Source organism: Apteryx mantelli, chromosome 1 (genome assembly GCF_036417845.1).
Source record: "Apteryx mantelli isolate bAptMan1 chromosome 1, bAptMan1.hap1, whole genome shotgun sequence".
Classification (NCBI taxonomy): Eukaryota; Metazoa; Chordata; class Aves; order Apterygiformes; family Apterygidae; genus Apteryx; species Apteryx mantelli.
In genome coordinates this window covers 176,183,417-176,192,166 of record NC_089978.1, presented here as the reverse complement: position 1 = coordinate 176,192,166, position 8,750 = coordinate 176,183,417, and the positions used below count along the sequence as shown (strand labels likewise).

Below are 8,750 nucleotides of genomic sequence, written 5' to 3'. Positions count from 1 at the left end.
CTGTACAAATACAATTTCTGTGACAATTTCAGTAATCAAAAACTGGTCGATAAAGGCACTGAGTACAATACAATGAAGGTATAATAAAATAAAGAGATAAAACTTAAGAGATTATTTATTAAAAAAGAACTAGGAAGCAACTTCAAGATATGAAAATTCTGTTTAAATGTTCATTCACAGAAAACCAATTTTTCTGGAGACTGTATGTGTCCCTAGTAATTTCTAATAGACAAGGGACTGCCATACAAGATAATACCCATTCTAGAGCAAAGAATGGAAACTTTCCTTCTTTGGAAAGAAGCAATCTGAGCAAGTATCTCAGGGTAAACAAATACACAGTACTACCTAAGAACACAGATGTCAGGGCCCTGATTGCACAAATATGCCTTAGTGGCCCTGACCAGATTCACCTGGGGCCTCCACCCACACCCCTGCCCATGGGTCCAGGGGATCTGTTTAAGCTCAGACCAATGCCAGTAGCCCTTGCCTGAGCCATGGTGTAGATGTAACTGTTTTCAGTCCAGTCTTGGTCCTGAATTATTATTTTGGATTTCCTGTATTGAATTCAGATCTGTCTCATTACCCCAACCTTGCCTGATGGTCACTGGCCTGTCAATGGGACTTGTTGTTATCACTGCCCTGGTCTGCTCACTCTGCTCAGGTGCTGCAGGACTGTGCCTGGTTGGTGAGTCACTGCCTGGTCTGTGCTAGGGTCAGCCTTGGCTCCCAGCTCACCTCATTCTTGCAGCTCCCTGACAAAAGTCTTGGATGTATGGGAGAAATTATGCATTGCAAAAAATCATGCAGAAACTTGCATAGCCTCAGAATACAATAAGAGAGAGACATATAGTTTGAGTATATAAATATGAAAATATCTTAACCTTGTATATTAGCACATCTGTCTTGGCAGAATCCTACATCTTCCTCTGCAGAAACACGTAAGGAAACAGCCATTTCCTATATGATCAAACATTGGGACAGATTTTTACCTTGTGTCAGCCCTTGGAAATGGACCCCAAAGTAAAAACAAAACTATGATTAACCAGCTTGCAATATGGTTCAAAATACAGAATAGTTGAGGTTGAAGATTGTCTAGTCCAACTCTCTGCTCAAAGCAGGGTCAACTAATGCAGTTTGCCCAAGATTATGTTCAGCTGGATTTTGTATACCTCCAAAGACAGAGAAGTCACAACCTCTCTGGACAACCTGCTCCAGTGCTTGAGCACTCTCACCATACATATTTTTTTATGTTTAAATGAAAATTTCTGTGTTGCAATTTGTGCTCATTGCCTCTTGTCACGTCACTGGCCAGCACTGAGAAATGTCTGGATCTGTCTTCTTTATTTCCCGTCATCAGATATTTATGCACATTAATAAGTTCCCCTGAGCCTTTTCTTCTCCACACAAAACAGTCACAGCTCTCTCAGCCTCTCCTTGTATGACAGATGCTTCAGTTCCTTCATCATCTTTGTGGCCCTTTGCTGGACTTGCTCCAGTAAATCCATGTCTGTCTTGTACTGGGAAGCCCAGCACTGGACCCAGCATTCTAGATGTGGCCTCACCAGTGGTGAGTAGAGGGGGAGGATCCCCTCCCTTGACCTGCTGGCAATGCTCTTCCTAATGCAGCCCAGGATAATATTGGCTTTCGCTGTAAGGGTGCATTGCTGGCTCACGGTCAACTTGTTGTCCACCAGAATCCCCAGGGCCTTCTCTGCCAAGCTGCTTTCCAGCTGGTCACAGCTGTTGAGTATTGCTTCTTTTCTGATTACACCTACTGCTACTGACGCTGGATTAATGTGGTGTGCTGAACATGGAGATAGCTCCTGTGGGGAACTGTGGAGTTTTGGTAATGTTCTTTAAAGCATTTATGGCAATTCTTGCAATGTCTTGCTGCACATGTCTCTTTTCCTGCTCTAGGAGAATATTAACTACAGTAGTCAAGTTTGAAGATGCTTCTGATTGTAGCCACACTAAATTGTTTCAGAGAATACATCTTTCTTAGATCCAGGAAGCTGAGATAAAAGTGCATGGAGTGAAAGGGAGTAGTTGCATCATTTTCAAATTTATCATGTCAAGTGTGTCTCATTCACCTGCATATACATGTCTATAGTCTGAGTTAGTTTCCTACGTTCTCTTAATAGCCGACAGAGTTCTAGACACTACGGTCAGTAGAGCCCAATGCATGATTCACCTTGTCCTGAAAAAGATATCTATATGGGGTCAGTTTGCATTCTAGTGCCTATTTCACTTCATTGAGTATAAAGGGAGCCTAGCTTGACTTGATGAAGTAGCTACATGATAGAAAAATAAAACTAGATGAAATGATTCCCATCTGCTTAGTCTCCCTCAAGAACTACTAACAACCTGTGCTCATTTATGCAGTGTTTGACTGTACGTACAGAGCTAAACATATGTGTCAATTCAACAAAATAAGCCCTCCTACAAGACAACAGGGAAAAAAAAAAAGCAAAAAAGAACTTATTTCCATCGTCTGAATGAATTTATTGTTATAAAAACCAATCTTTATTCTGGCCACAGTATCTGAAGGAGTTGCATTCTTAAATGTTCTTGTACATAAAAATAAAACACCTGTTATTATATGCAGGCTAGTTACTTTGCTATTTGGTTGGCTGAGTTATTGAATTTGACAGCCATAAGAATTTCCGTGGGATACTTTCACATTCTTAAGTGGAACACAGGGGAAAAGCTGTCCCATGTCACATTTGCTTTCAACCAGCCTTGGAGGATGTGGCCTGTCTGATGCAAGCACTGACAAGTGTGCTAATCATTCTATATGTAGCTTTACTTCACCTTGTTTGCACTGTACTTCAGAAGTGGAAGAGTAGCCCCTGCAGTAATCACATTCTGAGAAAACAAAGAAAAGTTTTTATTTTTCTGTTTTGTTTCTGTTTATTTCATGTGATGAAATAAGAGTCAGAAATTCAGGAAATTTCAAATAACTGTCTTCTTTCAAAGAGCCAGGTGTTGGTCTTTACAAGGAACTAGCACAATAAGAAAGACTTTGAGAGAGGCTAATTAGCACCAAAAAGAAATAATAAGAGTCAGTTAAACCGGTAAATCTATACAACATTTTAGCACCTAAAACTGCAAAGAAGGAGACCAGAAAATAGCAGTATGTCAGGAATTTAAGAAACAACTCATGGCAAAAAATTTTTGACTTATGGCAAGTGGTCAGTTGAGATGAGTTTTGGGACAGTAATTAACTAAAGCAACCATGCAGAAGGTGGGAAACCAAAATACCGAATGCAGACTGAAAGCTTACCTGAAATGCTTCTTATCAGACAAAACCATTATGACAGGGTTATTATAATTCAGGGTTCAACAGATTGTTCGAACTCTTTGAAACTGCCCAAGTACAGGATAAGGGCAGTTCAAATACAGGAGGAAGCATTCGGTTATCATACGATCATCAGGCAACTACAGGGATGTTTATTCAACCTCAGTTTCAATGCCCTAAGATGAATAAAAAATAATTAAAAAAAAAGAAAACAAAGCAACTTGTCATCGTTTTCTTGAACAGAAAGTTAATTCATTGTTAGATTTCCTCTATTGTTTTCTTCTTTCAGAGGATTTAGGAAATATTCTTGCTGTTTTCTCTCTTAAGAGGTGAAGTAATTTCCTGACTTTTAGAACTACTGTTCTTTCTAACTTGCCACAAGAATACTCCAAAGACGTTTACCTTAGAGCAAAATTTATGCTGTTGTGTGGCCATCAGAAATCTAACCATATGTGTTTAATCACAATTTCCAAGTGATAATGTCTTTGCTGCTTGTGAATTATTTGCTTTCAAATGGTTCCAGAAATATGGCAGAAAATATGTTCATACCTGCATGGAACTGAGTTATCCAGTGGTAAGTCATCTTATGATTTACCACACAATGCTTCTGCAGAAACCCACAACATAACTCTAGTTCTGGAGCTGTTGGAAATATTTTATAGGTGATGTCTGTAACCCTGAATGCAAAAAGAAAATGTATTACTATTCATGACTGTTATGGACTTTGGTGATATTTGATTTTTTTTCATCTTTGAGTACATGATAGCTCATGCTTAAAGTGCCGTGTGAGAAATGAAGTGAATTAATTCATGGAAGAATTAACAGAAAATCAAATAAGAGCAAACTGAAAAACTAAGTCAAAGACTAGACTTTGCTTTAGAATCTTACAGATTAAACATGAAATCCGCTCACTCATAATCAGTTTTACTTTTCCCCTGGTGTATATAGGCTGTGTGTTTGGGTTTATAATGGCAAAGAGTTATCTGTTGAAGAGCATCTATTTTCTCTACTGTCTTAAGATACTACTTATCGCATCTCTAAAGAATTAAAACTCCTGTGTTCCAGGCATGACTGTAAAAGAGAAGTGGCAATAATGAAAAAGAGGGCTAACAAGCCCTTTTACAACCTTCTAACAAGTCTTTCAAATTCTAACAATATCTATATAATTTAACCTGGCTTTTTCTCCTTAGTATAGCAGTCTCTTTCTGTAGACTGAGACTTTATATGTGCATGTAAAATTCACAGCTACTTAGATATGGATTCATATGAATTCATATGGATTCAGGAAAATATCATAAAACTTCAGAAACTGCTAGTCAAAATACTTTTGCAGTGAAGTATAACCAGGAATTATTAATAAATTTTGTTTCTTTAATCACTGGAAGTACAACAAGGGTCCATCCTTTATGATAGATCTAATGATTATGAAAATGACCCTGAGGTATGTAGATATCAAGTTATGTTCTATAAAAAGCTCATAATTCCCAGTAGCAATTCAAAGCCATCCGCAAACCCAGAACTGGAAACTAAATATATGCTATGCAAGGTCAGTCACTAAGATGTTGACTAACATTTGACAGTTTTAAGCAATCAGCAAAGCTAATTTCTTTAAAAGTATCTAATAAAAATGTTCTCTAACCCTAATATTTTCCCTAGGTTTTTAAATATATGTCATAGTAAGGAAATGAAGGCAAAATAGAAGTTTCTTTAAAAATATTTTTGGTCAAGGAAACTTACTTCACATTTAGTCAAATGAAGTAAAAATGGAAAAATGTCGGACAGTCATCACAGTAAGTTGTTCTATAGCATCCAACACTCTAAATGAATCAGAAAATGACAGCATTTTTTAGAGGCATGGATGTAAGAAACACAATAACATCTTCCAGCTGCATATCAGTATTTTAGCAAGAGTTTAGAAGTTATAATGTGCTGGATTCAGCCAAACTCCCTTTACCTAGCAGGAGAGATATGAAAGCAAAACTGAGTCCCTATGTCAAAGTAAAAGAAATGCTGAGACAGAGCACTGCATAAAATCTATAACAGGCTCCCAAGCACATCTGAGAAACTTCAGACTAGCACTTATTTATCAGAATCTGAGCCTCTTAGCTGATTGGAAGAGCAAAATGTAATAGTATTAAATCAACAGTTAAATGCCTTGAATGTTAAATTGCTTCCTTAGTGATGCTTAGTAGTGTTGCTGCAAAACATTAGGATTCTTTGTATTCTAGTGAAACTGATTCTAGGTGTTAAGTTTTGCTTGGACCTGATTTAAATTCCTCTACATCTTAGTCCGAAATATAAACCCAATCTGATCTAAAAATCCTGAGGACAGGAAATTCTATGTCCATTTTTCCACTTCTTTCTTCTCTGTTTATGAACATCATTGTTTCTTGTATCCACTAGATTAAAAAAAAAAAAAAAAGTTACACTGAAAAATTTACATTATTTCATAATGTAAAAAATTACATTATAACTTCATAACATGCTTTGTTACATTATGCAAAGTCATGAAACACTTTTGATTTGATCTGAACAAGAAATATCACAAGGCTGACTTCAGGATTACTATAGATTTTTTTAGATTATATATACTAATATATATATATACACACTATATAATATATATATAATATATATATACTATAGATGTTTTAAGATTGTTTATCTCAGTCGAAGCTCAGAGCTTTTTTACACCTAAACCCCACTTTTACAGAGGTTTTTACACCTATTCATAAAATTCCATTAATCTGGCAATTGATCATTGGTGAGTGTAGAATTCAAGATTTCTATTGTTTCCATTAATCAAGTACAAGGCATGTGGGTCTCATGCTTAAAACTCTCATACTGCTTATATTATCACATACATCCAAAGATCTACCTTTATCTTTCTACAACACTACAGTGTTCTTCAGTCTGTGGCTTCAATTAAAGCCATCCTTAAAATTAGCAATAACAAAGAACATTTCATTAAAATGAAGACCCACAGAGTCCCTATATACGTGTTGTAAGTTCACACACTGATTTGACTGCTAATGTGAAAGATGTATTTCTATAAGAAGGACAATCACATCAACAATCAATAAGTGTTAACTGGTCATCTTGATTAATGAATGTATGAGACCATGCATACTCTAACAATTTCCATACTGTTGGGTTATTCAGTGTTAACATTAAAGTTGGAGAAGCCTGGTCAAAATTGCTTCCACCTGTATCTGAAAATTCATTTAATTTCACTGACTATTACATATTAGTTCTGGTTTTGGACATATCTCAGGTTTTACAGAACCAGTTTCCTTCAAATCTACTAACATTAGGTTCAATGGACCACAGGGGAAAAACTCTGCCTTTCCACTATATTAAAAAAACAAAAACAAAAACAAAAAAAAACACAGCAGAGCCAGAATGAAGGTATTAAAAGCTCTTACAGCCCAGAAGCTGGGCTTTACTGTAATAGGTGAGGAAATGAAGGTTACACCAACGCAAACAGCATAGACCAAAAGGAATAGATGTATAGAGCTAAATGATTGATGCTGAGGGCCTGACCTCCATACTACATGTTTTTGGCAGGGAGTGGGGGAGGTTGTACTAGCTCAGCAGATCCTGTAGACTGAATGCCCATTAGACACTGGAATGCATCTTTTCTTTTAACTTAATCCTAAAGGATTAAGTTTAAGCACCCTGGGACCACTCTGGAGTGTGAGCCAAAGAGTGGCTAAAGGGCTTGTTTCAAACTAAAACACTAATGTGGATGTACCTGATGCGGTTACACAGAAGCAAATAGCTAAGGAAGGACAAACCCATACAGAGCTTTGAAAGCAGTGACAAACATTTTCCATTTAATGCATGGGAAAGACAATAGAAGAATTCAGAGATGAAATGATGTGTTTAGGTCTGTGGCCAGGGAGAAATGGAGTGTCATGAATAAAACAGCTGTTAGCAGGACTTGCGATGACCTGACAAAGGTTACAGGGGTCAAGCCACATGATGAAATCCAGCAAAAAAGCAGGCTTGTCCAAGAGCACCAAGGAAAGCACTGACACAACATCATCTGAAATACCCTATTCCAGACTTTTATTCTGGTCCCTACAATTTAAGGAAAATACCAACAGACATCACAAAAATTACTGCAAGACCTTGCCTGGTTTAGAATAACAGGTAACTGCTAAGAAGATGATTACTCCCTATGCTAATTACATACCCTGGAAGGGTGAAGAACAATTAAAGCTGAAGAGTAAAAGCACATCAGAGTAAGCCCTAATAACAATATTAAAATACTTGTAAATTTGACTTTATTTCTGGTTCGAATTTTTGCTACTGTTTGTTTCAGAAACTAAACTAATCCTTAAACTGAGACTGAGAGGATAGTTCTCCTGAGCTGAAAATAATAACTGAATACCAATGTTGAAGACATTCAGTGAAGTGACAAATGTAAGGGTGTTATAATTAGTAGAGGATCAGAGAATGATAATTTAACATATGATAGGAAACCTTGCAGAAGGTCTCTTGACTATAATTTGCAAAAGCATCTTTGTTCTAAGGATTTTTTTCTTGAAAATGTTTAAAATATCCACTTCTATTCTGCTTCTTCTTCTAGAAGTCCTAATCTTGTGATTATGACAAATCAGATGGCGAGAAGATACTTAAGACACTACAGATTTAGGATCATTTCAGGTACAGAATAAGTAGCAAGTGCATATGAACTCCTAACAAACATCTTGATGGCATCTAAATAGGCTTCAAAAAGACTAAAACATTAAACATATGTAGATTTCTTTCTAGATAAAACTTTTTCCTCTTTTTTTTCTCACAAGAAACCTTCGTGGCCTTTAGAAATATCTAAAGACTTTTATAATAATATAGCTTTATTATAATAAATAGTTTTATTTCATACACTTCCTATCATTCAAGTAAATTATATTCAATAAAGACAGAATTCTGATAAGATAACAAAGTAATTGGAATATGGGGCTAAACACAGTTTACCTGGGCATATACAATACAACTTTTACTATCACGATATGCAAGAGACTAATTTGCAACTACAAATACCAGGGGTGAGCTATGTCAGAGGATTAATAGCTGTCTGGTGCATTATACTGGCATCAGGAAGTACTATAGTACTTGAGAATGGAATCAATTTGGGACTGAGGGAAAGAACTAATGGAATACTGAAAAAAAAGGCTTCTACTAGATAAGGGTAGGCAAACTCATTTTGTTTAATTTTTAACCCACTTGAAAATTGTGGGCTTGAAATGTCAACTCAGGCTTGAGTGATCAGATTTGTGCTCCTCCAAGGGAGGATTGATAAAAGGAGGAATGGCAGATAAAAAGCAAGGGTAAAATATCCAGTGAGAGATGGAAAAAAATAGTAGGCACAATAAAATAATGACGACAAGGGTGATGTTTAGACATTTGTAAAAGTTAGGTAAAAAAAACGTGCAGAAAATAGTAT

At 36.4% G+C, this 8,750-nt stretch overlaps 1 long non-coding RNA gene across 1 annotated transcript; it reads right to left on the bottom strand.

Moving 5' to 3' along the window:
• Positions 1 to 2,535: 2,535 nt before the first annotated feature.
• On the bottom strand, positions 2,536 to 5,064 carry LOC106488468 (uncharacterized). The gene is made up of 4 exons (XR_001293185.2): positions 5,036 to 5,064; positions 3,848 to 3,975; positions 3,284 to 3,474; positions 2,536 to 2,865 (listed from the first exon to the last, which is right to left on the bottom strand). It is a non-coding gene; the product is annotated as an uncharacterized lncRNA (long non-coding RNA).
• Positions 5,065 to 8,750: the final 3,686 nt, after the last annotated feature.